Source organism: Arachis hypogaea, chromosome 11 (genome assembly GCF_003086295.3).
Source record: "Arachis hypogaea cultivar Tifrunner chromosome 11, arahy.Tifrunner.gnm2.J5K5, whole genome shotgun sequence".
In the NCBI taxonomy this organism is placed as follows: Eukaryota; Viridiplantae; Streptophyta; class Magnoliopsida; order Fabales; family Fabaceae; genus Arachis; species Arachis hypogaea.
The window spans coordinates 107,253,422-107,266,730 of NC_092046.1; the positions used below are offsets into that span (position 1 = coordinate 107,253,422).

The 13,309-nt window shown below is 40.0% G+C and overlaps 1 non-coding gene across 1 annotated transcript; it reads left to right on the forward strand.

Annotated features, from left to right (window-relative positions):
* The first annotated feature begins 9,142 nt into the window (after positions 1 to 9,142).
* LOC112726034 (small nucleolar RNA R71) lies at positions 9,143 to 9,246 on the forward strand. Its single transcript, XR_003165105.1, has one exon. It is a non-coding gene; the product is annotated as a small nucleolar RNA R71 (small nucleolar RNA).
* Positions 9,247 to 13,309: the final 4,063 nt, after the last annotated feature.

The following is a 13,309-nucleotide window of genomic DNA, read 5'->3' on the forward strand; positions in this document are numbered from 1 at the left end:
TTCCTGGCGTTCGACGCCTAAAGGGAGGAGGCAGCTGGCGTTGAACGCCAACTATGGTGCACAAGCTGGGCATTCAACGCCAATAAGGAAGGCAGAGAATTTGAATTCCCTAGCCTCTCAGGACCAGTAGGTCCCACAGAAGCTCCACATACCCCACCTTCTTCTACCCTATTCTTCTCCACTGTTCATATTTGCTTGAGGACAAGCAAACTCTTAAGTTTGGTGTTACAAAAGCTTTGCTTTTTTACTTTTACCACTCTTAAGTATGGCACCAAAGACTAGTGAAACCTCAAAGAGGAGGAAATGAAAGGCGTTTGCCCCCACAAGAAGAGGATGGAGCAAACTAGAAAGCAAACTAGAGAGCATGCACATGAGACTGTTGGTGCATGAATTGTAAATCACACTTTTCACAACTCGTACCACTAATCAGCAAGTGCATTGGGTCATCCAAGTAATACCTTACGTGAGTAAGGGTCGATCCCACGGAGATTGTTGGCTTGAAGCAAGCTATGGTTATTTTGTAATTCTTAGTCAGGAAATCAATGATAAGAGTGATTATATTTATGAAGAGTAAAAAGCATAAATTAAATAGTACTTGTGATGCAGTAATGGAGAACAGATTGAGGTTTTGGACATACTCTGTCTTCTGAATATCTGCTTTCCTACTGTCTTCTTCTTCACGGACGCAGGTCTCCTTCCATGGCAAGCTATATGTTGGTGGATCACCGTTGTCAATGGCTACCATCTATCCTCTCAGTGAAAATGGTCCAAATGCGCTGTCACCGCACGGCTAATCATCTGTAGAAGCCACATTAGAGAACCCTAGTGGCTGTTCGCTCACCTCCGAAGTGGCCTCCATATTGCAACCCATGGCAATGCCATAAGATCTTCTGTGCTTCTTCTCTAGGCACACACCTTCGGATTATTCCGTCTGCACATCTCTTAAAGAGATAGGGTTCATCCCACAAGTAGTACTTTGCATCAGTAATTAATTTTTTCTTTTGTTGCCTGCTGTACTTGATGCGCATAAACTAGTTATGCTACGATTTAGGAAATTGCACGATCGGCAAAATTCCTTCCGGCAAGTGCACCGGTTATCGTCAAGTAAAAACTCACAATAGAGTGAGGTCGAATCCCACAAGGATTGGTTGAGTGGAGCAATTCGGATTAGAAGTGTGTTCTAGTTGAGCGGAATCAAGATTGAGATGAGAATTGCGGAATGTAAAATTGGCGGGAAAAGTAAATGACAAGAAATTGAAATGGCGGAATCTTAAATTGCATGAATTAAAGAGCAGAAACTAAATTGCTGAAATTAAAAGGGAATGGGGGTGATTGCATGAATTGAGTTGCAGAATGTAAAGAGAAGATGGAAATCAGAATTGGGGGATTCATTGGGTTATAGGAGATATTGAGATCTCCGAATCAAAACATGTTTATCTCTTCCTCAAGCAATGCGTTCATTGAATTTTGCTTGGCAATCTTATATGATTGGATCCCAATCCCTTGGCTCACCAATTCTCTCTAAAAATGAACAAATTCCCAATCCCTTGGTTTAAATGTTCATAAGAAGAGATGATGCTCGATCACTGATTATACCACACAGTTTCATGAACCACAATTTGGTAGGATTACATGTCACAATATCCATCAAACCCCAATCCAATTCACTGTGAGAAAGCTTCTCTAGCATGAATCCTCCATTCCTTTCCCAAGGTTCCGAAGGATTCCAATTATGGGTAGTTTCTTTCCCAAGACAACTACCCAATGGAATTAGATCGAGAAGCTTTCTAACAAAATTCAAGAGAAAAGATTGAAGAAGAAGATAAACTATTATTGATTCATTGAATTACAATAGAGCTCCCTAACCCAATGAAAGGGGGTTTAGTGAGTCATAGCTCTGAATTCAATTACAAAGATATGAAAACTAGCTAAAAGTGAAAGTAAAGGTCCTCCTCACTTAAATTCTATCCTATTTATACACTTCTATATTGAGCTTCTGTTGTGTTTCTTGGGCTTTGAGGCCTCTCCATGCTTTCCTTTTGCCTTGGGTTTATGATCCATAATCTTGATGAGGCTGTTGATCCAAATTCTGTAACATTTATTGAGCCAACTTAGTGATAATCAAATAATAATACATGACTCAACAAATTGAAATTTCAGACTCATCAATCCTTCAGGCCCAATCCCATAAACCATGATATTCAATTGGGTTTCATGCCAGAGTAAGTTTAAGTTAATGTTTGTGCTCAAAGACTAACTTAAACCGCAATATTTTTGGCCCAGAAACCTTTTCCAAGAGTGGCGTTTAAGTTGTAGTTTAAGCTTAAACTGCAGCTTAAACGCCAGACATTCCAGTGAAGCCTTTTGTAGAAGCACGTTTAAGCTTTAGTTAAGGTTAAACTGAAGCTTAAACGTGGAAATGGAAGAAGGCAGCCCTGGAGAGTCATGTAGTCGAACACGTTTAAGCTTCAGTTAAGGTTAAACTGAAGCTCAAACGGGAGATAGGAAGGCAGCCTGGAGGTCGAACACGTTTAAGCTCCAGTTTAAGGTTAAACTGGAGCTTAAACGTGGAAGCTAAGAAATGTAGCCTGGAGGTGTCGAACACGTTTAAGCTCCAGTTTAAGGTTAAACTGGAGCTTAAAGTGGAAATGGAGAAAGCAACCCTGGAGGAAAACTTGGTCGAACACGTTTAAGCTCCAGTTTAAGGTCAAACTGGAGCTTAAACGTGGAAATGGCTCCCTGGTGCACTTCCATTTCTGGCGTTTAACCTCCAGTTTAAGGTTAAACTGGAGGTTAAACGTGGAAATGCTTCCTGATTGGCATTCTCATTCTGGCGTTTAACCTCCAGTTTGAGGTCAAACTGGAGGTTAAACGTGGAATGCTTCTTTGGTGAGACTTTTCATTCTGGCGTTTAACCTCCAGTTTAAGGTTAAACTGGAGGTTAAACTTCAATTCCAGCATTTCTTAGCCTTCATGATTCTGGCGTTTAAGCTCCAGTTTAGGCTTAAACTGGAACTTAAACTCCACATGTGATATTCAAGCTTCCTTTATTGATTTTGTTGCTTCCTTGCTTAGCCTTTTCTTCCCTGAAATCATACAAACAAATGCATCAAAGTCTTGCAAAATTTCATGAGAAATCTTCCATTCATAGCATTCAAGTAATATAACTAAAACTCATGGAATTTGCATCAAAATCATATTGTTTGGATGGTTCATTGCTTTGTTATTCTTTTAACCATTCTTGGTTACTTTAAGCTCAAGAAAATGCATAAAACCACTAAAACTAACAGAAAATACTAGTGAAACTAGCCTAAGATGCCTTGGCATCACAACACCAAACTTAATACTTGCTTGTCCCTAAGCAAGTCCTGAGTTATTTAAGAAGAAAGTATGAAACAGAAAGCAATTACATTGGCTATATTAGCAAGCATTTGAAGTTCCTCAGAAGGGTTTTATGCAGAAAGTTGCAGCATCACTTTTTCATTCTTATCAGGTAAGATTATCACTTTTTCATTGCATCCATTAAACACTGCTATGGCCTCTTGTTATTCTTATGTCCTTGGCACTTTCCTCTTCTTTGTTTTTCTTTTCTTTTTCTTAGAGCTTCTTTGCTCCTTGTTTGCTTAGTGTCATGTGTTGCACAGCCTTTGGCATTTTCTTTTTCTTATCAGTGCACTACACATATCCACTTCAGGCATTTTAGTTCACATTTCTTCTTGAGACATTGGTGCCCAGCACCTCTTTGTGTGACTAAATGTTTTGTATTTAGGTTGCTCTTGATAATGGACTTTTGGTTGATAATCCCGGATTAGTTAACCCAAGTTACCAAGTGTTGAAACACTCCTCAGAACCTATTCATCCAAGCATATCCTTAATACATAAACACCACAGGCATTTGTCTCAGAAGTTCAAACCATTGGTGCCTAGCTTATTTTCTCAATTTTTTTGCTTTTTGGTTGCCTTTTTTTTCAGTGGCTTTTTCTTCTTCTTTTTTCTTTCTTTTTCATGGCCAAAGACATTTATTCATCAAGATCCATAGACAGTTTTCAATTTCTACATAAAAAATGATAATTCTACACTCTATGTCCAGTGATCTGACTTAAACAATCAAGCATGCATACCACCACTTAATTCTACTTGATTTGTCACTAATTGAGCCAAGTTACTTTTGTTCAAACTTTTCTTTTATTTTTGGAAACAGAACAAGCATGACAAGCACTTGTTTAAGAAGTGAAGTTATATCCAAACATCTAGGCATTCACTTTATTCAAAGCAATAAACAGACACTCATGCTAAAAAAAAAAAAAAAAAAAAAAAACTCCACATAACACTTAAATGACTTATGATGAAAACAAGTTCATAAAGACAATTCACCAATTATCATTTGATTATTAAGGAACGAGACCACCTCTTATTTATTGCTTGGTTCTTCTTAATTCTTGGGATCCTGCTTCTTCTTGCTTCCTGCCTCTTTTTGACCACTTGTGCTTCCTTTGTCTTTTCTTATGAGCTTTTTCCAGAATCCAGCCTTTTTCATCGTTTCTTCCACTCCTTTTTCAAGGATCATTGCCTTGTTTATTTCTCCTTCTTTCCTCCCTTTGAAATACTCATCAAAAGCTGGGAATGCTGGGTCCATCTGTGTAGATGTTCCCCTATGTAGTTAAGCTTGATTTGCGAACTGATGTTGTAATCAGCTTGGACTGAGTATCTTGCATTCTGTAAAGTGGTGGCTTCCTTGATTGCCAAGACATTGGCATCTTGGTGCTGGCATATGTGGCTGAAGGATTCCTGTAAGTGTAAATTCTGTTCCCTTTGCAGATCTAAGAATCTTGATTCAAAGTTCCTTTGCATATCCATCATTTTAGGTGAAAGTCCTCTTGTCTCTCCTGAGACCTCATGTATTGTTGAGACATTCCTTCCATGATTTCCTGCATTCTGCTCATATCCATGGGGTCTCTGGGAATTCGTTGTCTTCTTTCTGGAATTGCTTGCTCTTCTTGCTCTTCTTCTCTGTCTTCTCCTTCCTGTCCTTCTTGTTCTGCTTCTTGCTCGGCTTCCACTTGTTGCCCTTCTTCATTTCTTCTTCTTGTATGTCTTGGAGGAGTTGGGCCAAGAGTCATTCTGTACGCAGTTATGGCCAATCCAGGATATAGCCAATTAGGTCTTTCATCCTCAAGTGGTACTTGGGCATCGATGCATAGTCTAATGATGGTGCTAGGGAAGTGGAGCCAGGATTCAGGGTCACTTTTCTCACTAAACTCTTGTATCTGTTCAGCAATGAGTTTATGAACTTTGATCTCCCCTCCCACCATAATGCAATGTAGCAAGATGGCTCTTTTAGGGACTATTTCTGAAGAGTTTGCAGTGGGTAGGATGGATCTCCTAACTATTGCATACCACCCTTTAGCTTCAGGTGTTAGGTCTCCCCTTCTCAAGACTCTTGGAGCCCCTCTTGTTTTTCTCACCCATTCAGCTCTGATGGCACAAAGATCTTCAGCAATAGTCGTGTAGTCAGGTTCTCCTATCATCCTTTCCTCATAACTCGCTTGGCTGAAATGTATGTTTTTCAGGCCAAGAGTTTTCATGATTGCCTTGGGGCTGAAGTCAACTTCCACCCCTCTCACATAGCTTTTGTATGTGGGTTTCTTGGTTGAGTCTTCCCTCACTGCATTTGCATAGAACTCCTTCACCAAGTTGATGTTGATTTTTGTGATTGGCTTAGTCAGGAGCTCCCACTTCCTCTTTTTGATCTTCTCCCAAACACCTGGGAACTCATCCTTTTCAAGGTCAAAGGGAACCTCAGCTAGTACCGTTTAGGTCTCATCCATTCGGCTTGAATCTCATGGAAAACTGATCTGTATCTCCATGCATCGAATTCCCTGTTTCCTCCATTGGCTGCTTGTCTTTTCTTCTTTTGTGGCTAGATGAAGCTGCCATTGGTTCTTTAGTTTTGGTAAGTGACAAGCTAAAGTTGACAAGGTGAAGCAAGAAGTGTTGTTGGAAGTGTGGGGAGGTTGTTTTCGGCAAGAGATAGTTTATGCTATGATGAAGGAAATGTGCATGAAGGAGATTTGGTGGTGTTGAACTTGTTCCCCAAGTGGTTCTTTATAGTGCCCGTAAGTGCAAAATGGACGGCTAGGGTGATTTGTGAAGGGTGGCTTGATGGTAAATATATGAATTAGGGAGAAGGACGAATTGCTTTTCATTTTCTTGGAAGTATTCTGGGTGCATTAGGTTGTACATGTAGCTATCTTTTCTTGCAGAACTTCCTTTTCCCATGTGTTAGTTTCAAAGACTTGTGAATTTTCTTTTTGACCAAGCACCGTACCTCCCTTTGTCTTTTTCCTCCATTTTTGTCTTTTCTTTTGTACCTGCGCAAACAAACAAGTTTGCTATCATTTTTCGGTCCATGTGAATTATGAATAGTACTTGCACATGTAAATCAATGATTGTCTTTATGAGCTTATAGCCGTGACTTCTACATGTATGCACACTTATTATTTGGACACCAAACTTAGTGTTTGGTCAAGTCTCCTGATGACATGAAATCCATATTGGTTGTCCTTAATGAATGTGCTTAATTCTAATAAATCATAGTCACCTTGGCTCTTTGATTCTAAACAAATTTACTACCCTAAGTAATTGAAACCAAAGCATTAAAACATGCGAATGGTATACTTGTCATGAATTTCGAAATCCAGAGGAACTTCTTGCCTTTCATGAACCGTGTTCAAAGAGGAACACCAAACTTAATCTTTGGTTGTGCACTTTGAATGAAAAATTGAATGCATTTTGAATAAAATTTGGGGTGCCTTCAGGCACACCAAACTTAGAGACAAATTGCATTTTACATGCAATGTTTAGTGCACTCTTTCAGCAGTTGTCCTGAGGATTCAAGTTCATGCATAAGAAACCATGTTTTATTAGATGCACAACAAAACAAAAAAGGTAAGGATATTAAAAACATGGGTTGCCTCCCATGAAGCGCTTCTTTAACGTCACTAGCTTGACGGTTGTCCCTTGTTAGGGTGGATTGTAGTGCTTGACGTTTTCTCCTCTCACTATGAAAACGTCCCCACTTGATTCATTCATGGCCTCTAAATGTTCCATAGAAAGAACTTTCCTGATTGTGAACACTTGAGGGAGCTGGGAAGGAATGGTTTTGAGGCCAGGTGGGATTGGCAGATAATGACTTGATATCACGTTATCTCCCGGAGAAAAACCTTCAGTGGGAATTTTCTTGTTTCTCCACCCTCTTGGCAATTTCCCTATCATTCTTCCCTTTCTCTTGAGGATTTCTTCATTGACCCTTATGTCAGGAGGATCCTTCTGATCTGTTTCCATTGATTCTTGTGGCTTTAACTCTTGCAACTCTTGTTTGCCTTCCAAGGATTGTTTTAGAGTTTCAGCTGCTGGATTACTTTCCTCCAAACACAGATGGCTACTATTATCCTTAGGCTTTTCAGGTTCTGGTTCAGGCTCAGATGCAGGTTTGAAAACTTTGAAAATGAGCTGTTCATCATGTATTCTCAGAATTAGCTCTCCTTGTTCTACATCTATGAGTGCTCTAGTAGTGGCTAGAAATGGTCTGCCCAGAATGATAGGGTGTAAGTAGCTTTCCTCCATGTCCACAATGACAAAGTCTGTGGGGAAATAATAATCCCCCACTTTCACCAGCACATTTTCAACTACCCCTTCAGCTCGCTTCTGAGTTTTGTCAGCCAGTTGTATGATTACATCAGTGGATCTCACCTCATTCAGTTGTAGCCTCTTCATAAGAGTTAGAGGCATCACATTTATGCTAGCTCCTAAATCACAGAATCCTCTGTCAATTTTTGTTTCCCCTATGATGCAAGGGATATGAAAACTTCCTGGGTCCGTTTTCTTAGAGAGTGTGTCCTTCTTGATGAGAGCACTGCATTCTTTGTTCATTGTTACCGTTTGTCCTCCCTTCAAAACTCTTTTCTTGCTTAACAATTCCTTTAAGTACTTGATGTGTGTAGGCATTTGATGGAGAATCTCAAGAAAGGGAATATTGACATGGAGAGAGTTAAATGTCTCTAAAAACCTTGAATAGGTTTTCCCTTTTTCACCTCCTCCTAACCTCTGAGGAAATGGTGCTTTTGGTTGGTATATTTCCAACATGCCTTTTTGCAGTTCCTTGGCTTGCTCAGTTCCACTTTCCTGCTTAACTTCTTCCACACCTTCCTTCAAGATTTCTGGCTCCTGCTCTGAGGGCCTGATTCCTTCTTCTTCTGAAACTTCCTTCAATATGGTGATGGCCTTGCATTCTTCCCATCTCACTCTCTTTTGTTCCCCTTTAGGATTCTTTTCTGTGTCACTAGGGAACACTGCAGTTGATTTGACGGCCTGTTGAGATAGCTCTCCTACTTGAGACTCCATCCTCTTGAGTTTTTCACCATGGTTTCTTAAGGTAGCTCTCACATCATCCCTGAAGCTTTTCAATTCGGTTATGTCTTGACTCATGGTTGCCATCATTCCTTCTATCCGGTTTAATTGATCTTGAAATTGTTGGTTCGGATTAAGTTGAGTAGGTTGATTATTTTGGCTATGATATGATGGTTGGGGGTAAGTGTTTTGTGTGGTTTGGTATGATCTTTGGTTGGAGTTTTGGTATGTGGAATTGTTATGTTGGTTGTGGTTGTAAGGTTTGTGGTTTTGTGGTTGGGTTTGTTGGTTCCCCCACCCAAAGTTTGGGTGATTTTTCCATCCTGGGTTGTAAGTGTTGGAGTGTGGATCATATGATTGCCTTTGTTGGTTTCCCACATAGTTGGCCTCTTCCCAATCACCTCCTTCAATGCTTACTTCCTCTTGATCTTGTGTGTGTATTGCAGCCACTTGCTTTGTTTCTAATTGCCTGGTAAGCTCTGCTAGTTGCTTGGCAAACACCTTGTTTTGGGCTAGAATTGTATCAACATGGTTCAGCTCCATGACTCCCTTAGTGTTGTGCCTTTCTGATGCATAGTAGTACTCATTCTCAGCCACTGTCTCAATCACTTCAATGGCCTCTTCCACAGTCTTTTTCCTGTTCAATGAACCTCCTGATGAATGGTCTACAGCCTTCCTTGATTCATAAGAGAGTCCATCATAGAAAATATGCAATTGCACCCAATCATGGAACATGTCTGGTGGGCATTTCCTTGTCAAATCCTTGAATCTCTCCCATGCCTCGTAGAGAGTTTCACCATCTTGTTGTCTAAAAGTTTGAACCTCAGATCGAAGCCTATTGACCTTTTGTGGGGGGTAGAAACGTGCCAGAAACTTGCTTTCCACCTCATCCCATGTTGTTAGACTCCCCCTTGGGAATGATTCCAGCCACTTAGCTGCTTTGTCCCTAAGTGAGAATGGGAACAAAAGCAGTTTATAGGCATCTTCCTGGACTCCATTGGACTTCACAGTGTCACAAATTCTCAGGAATTTTGTGAGATGTTGGTTGGGATCTTCATTAGCACTTCCACCAAATGAACAATGATTCTCCACAAGTGATATTATCTGTGGTTTGAGCTCGAAATTGTTGGCCTGAATGGGTGGTTTCTGGATGCTGCTACCACAATTCCCAGAGGTTGGGTTTATGTATGAACTAAAAACCCTCCTCTCAGGAATGGCATTGTTTCCATCAGCTCTCTCATGGTTGTGAACTTCTCTATCCATGTTGAGATCTAAAGCTTCCTCAAAATTGTCCTCAGATTCTCCTTCAGATTCCTCTTCTCCCACTACTCTCTTCCCTCTTGCTTCCCTTCTAAGTCTATGAAGGGTCCTCTCTGGTTCGGTATATGGAGGAGTTGATGTCTCTCCTCTCCTACCTGTCATACAAGAACACAACACAGGCAACAAACAAGTGAAATACTCTTGGTTAATGGAAGAGTATGGTTAGAGCAATTGAGGAATTAATTCAAACAGTTAGTGAGTCAGTGAGTTAGTTGCTTGAATTTAAAGGCATAAAGAAAGAAAGCATGTAACCGAGTGCAGAAATTAAAATTCAACAAATAACTTGTACTGAATTATTCAAAACAGAAAAAAAATGCTCAATCTAGTTAATTTCCAATTTGAGAATTGTCAATCGAAAACCAATCCCCGGCAACGGCGCCATAAACTTGATGCGCATAAACTAGTTATGCTACGATTTAGGAAATTGCACGATCGGCAAAATTCCTTCCGGCAAGTGCACCGGTTATCGTCAAGTAAAAACTCACAATAGAGTGAGGTCGAATCCCACAAGGATTGGTTGAGTGAGCAATTCGGATTAGAAGTGTGTTCTAGTTGAGCGGAATCAAGATTGAGATGAGAATTGCGGAATGTAAAATTGGCGGGAAAAGTAAATGACAAGAAATTGAAATGGCGGAATCTTAAATTGCATGAATTAAAGAGCAGAAACTAAATTGCTGAAATTAAAAGGGAATGGGGGTGATTGCATGAATTGAGTTGCAGAATGTAAAGAGAAGATGGAAATCAGAATTGGGGGATTCATTGGGTTATAGGAGATATTGAGATCTCCGAATCAAAACATGTTTATCTCTTCCTCAAGCAATGCGTTCATTGAATTTTGCTTGGCAATCTTATATGATTGGATCCCAATCCCTTGGCTCACCAATTCTCTCTAAAAATGAACAAATTCCCAATCCCTTGGTTTAAATGTTCATAAGAAGAGATGATGCTCGATCACTGATTATACCACACAGTTTCATGAACCACAATTTGGTAGGATTACATGTCACAATATCCATCCAAACCCCAATCCAATTCACTGTGAGAAAGCTTCTCTAGCATGAATCCTCCATTCTTTTCCCAAGGTTCCGAAGGATTCCAATTATGGGTAGTTTCTTTCCCAAGACAACTACCCAATGGAATTAGATCGAGAAGCTTTCTAACAAAATTCAAGAGAAAAGATTGAAGAAGAAGATAAACTATTATTGATTCATTGAATTACAATAGAGCTCCCTAACCCAATGAAAGGGGGTTTAGTGAGTCATAGCTCTGAATTCAATTACAAAGATATGAAAACTAGCTAAAAGTGAAAGTAAAGGTCCTCCTCACTTAAATTCTATCCTATTTATACACTTTCTATATTGAGCTTCTGTTGTGTTTCTTGGGCTTTGAGGCCTCTCCATGCTTTCCTTTTGCCTTGGGTTTATGATCCATAATCTTGATGAGGCTGTTGATCCAAATTCTGTAACATTTATTGAGCCAACTTAGTGATAATCAAATAATAATACATGACTCAACAAATTGAAATTTCAGACTCATCAATCCTTCAGGCCCAATCCCATAAACCATGATATTCAATTGGGTTTCATGCCAGAGTAAGTTTAAGTTAATGTTTGTGCTCAAAGACTAACTTAAACCGCAATATTTTTGGCCCAGAAACCTTTTCCAAGAGTGGCGTTTAAGTTGTAGTTTAAGCTTAAACTGCAGCTTAAACGCCAGACACTTCCAGTGAAGCCTTTTGTAGAAGCACGTTTAAGCTTTAGTTTAAGGTTAAACTGAAGCTTAAACGTGGAAATGGAAGAAGGCAGCCCTGGAGAGTCATGTAGTCGAACACGTTTAAGCTTCAGTTTAAGGTTAAACTGAAGCTCAAACGTGGAGATAGGAGGGGCAGCCCTGGAGGTCGAACACGTTTAAGCTCCAGTTTAAGGTTAAACTGGAGCTTAAACGTGGAAGCTAAGAAATGTAGCCCTGGAGGTGTCGAACACGTTTAAGCTCCAGTTTAAGGTTAAACTGGAGCTTAAACGTGGAAATGGAGAAAGCAACCCTGGAGGAAGAACTTGGTCGAACACGTTTAAGCTCCAGTTTAAGGTCAAACTGGAGCTTAAACGTGGAAATGGCTCCCTGGTGCACTTCCCATTTCTGGCGTTTAACCTCCAGTTTAAGGTTAAACTGGAGGTTAAACGTGGAAATGCTTCCTGATTGGCATTCTCATTCTGGCGTTTAACCTCCAGTTTGAGGTCAAACTGGAGGTTAAACGTGGAATGCTTCTTTGGTGAGACTTTTCATTCTGGCGTTTAACCTCCAGTTTAAGGTTAAACTGGAGGTTAAACTTCAATTCCAGCATTTCTTAGCCTTCATGATTCTGGCGTTTAAGCTCCAGTTTAGGCTTAAACTGGAACTTAAACTCCACATGTGATATTCAAGCTTCCTTTATTGATTTTGTTGCTTCCTTGCTTAGCCTCTTCTTCCCTGAAATCATCCAAACAAATGCATCAAAGTCTTGTAAAATTTCATGAGAAATCTTCCATTCATAGCATTCAAGTAATATAACTAAAACTCATGGAATTTGCATCAAAATCATATTGTTTGGATGGTTCATTGCTTTGTTATTCTTTTAACCATTCTTGGTTACTTTAAGCTCAAGAAAATGCATAAAACCACTAAAACTAACAGAAAAATACTAGTGAAACTAGCCTAAGATGCCTTAGCATCAGTACTTCTTAGGTATGAACCTTGCAGCTTTATAGTTTGCAATGTCTGCAAACCATGGTGTTTCCTGAATTGCGAACAAATGCTCATCCGGAAAGGTTTCAGAGATCTCAATAGAGGGAAAAGACGCCCCTTCTACTGGTTCTATCCGGGACAGATGATCAGCCACTTGGTTTTCTGTCCCTTTTCTGTCTCTTATTTCTATATCAAACTCTTGCAGAAGCAACACCCATCTTATGAGCCTGGGTTTTGAATCCTGCTTTGTAAGTAGATATTTAAGAGTAGCATGCTCAGTGTACACAATCACTTTTGATCCTACTATGTATGATCTAAACTTGTCAATGGCATAAACCACTGCAAGCAATTCTTTTTCTGTGGTTGTGTAATTTTTCTAGGCATCATTTAAAACACGGCTAGCATAATAAATGACATGCAGAAGCTTGTCATGCCTCTGCCCCAATACTGCACCAATGGCATGATCACTGGCATCACACATTAGTTCGAATGGTAATGTCCACTCTGGTGCAGAAATAACTGGTGCTGTGACTAGCTTAGCTTTCAGAGTTTCAAACGCCTGCTGACACTCTGTGTCAAACACAAATGGCATGTCAACAGCTAGCAGATTGCTCAGGGGTTTTGCAATTTTTTAAAAATCCTTTATAAACCTCCTATAGAATCCTGCATGCCCCAGAAAGCTTCTTATTGCCTTAACATTGGCAGGTGGTGGTAATTTTTCAATTACCTCTACCTTAGCTTGATCCACCTCTATTCCCTTGTTCGAAATCTTGTGCCCAAGGACAATCCCTTCAGTCACCATAAAGTGACATTTTCCCAGTTTAAAACCAGGTTAGTCTCTTGGCATCTTTTCAGAACC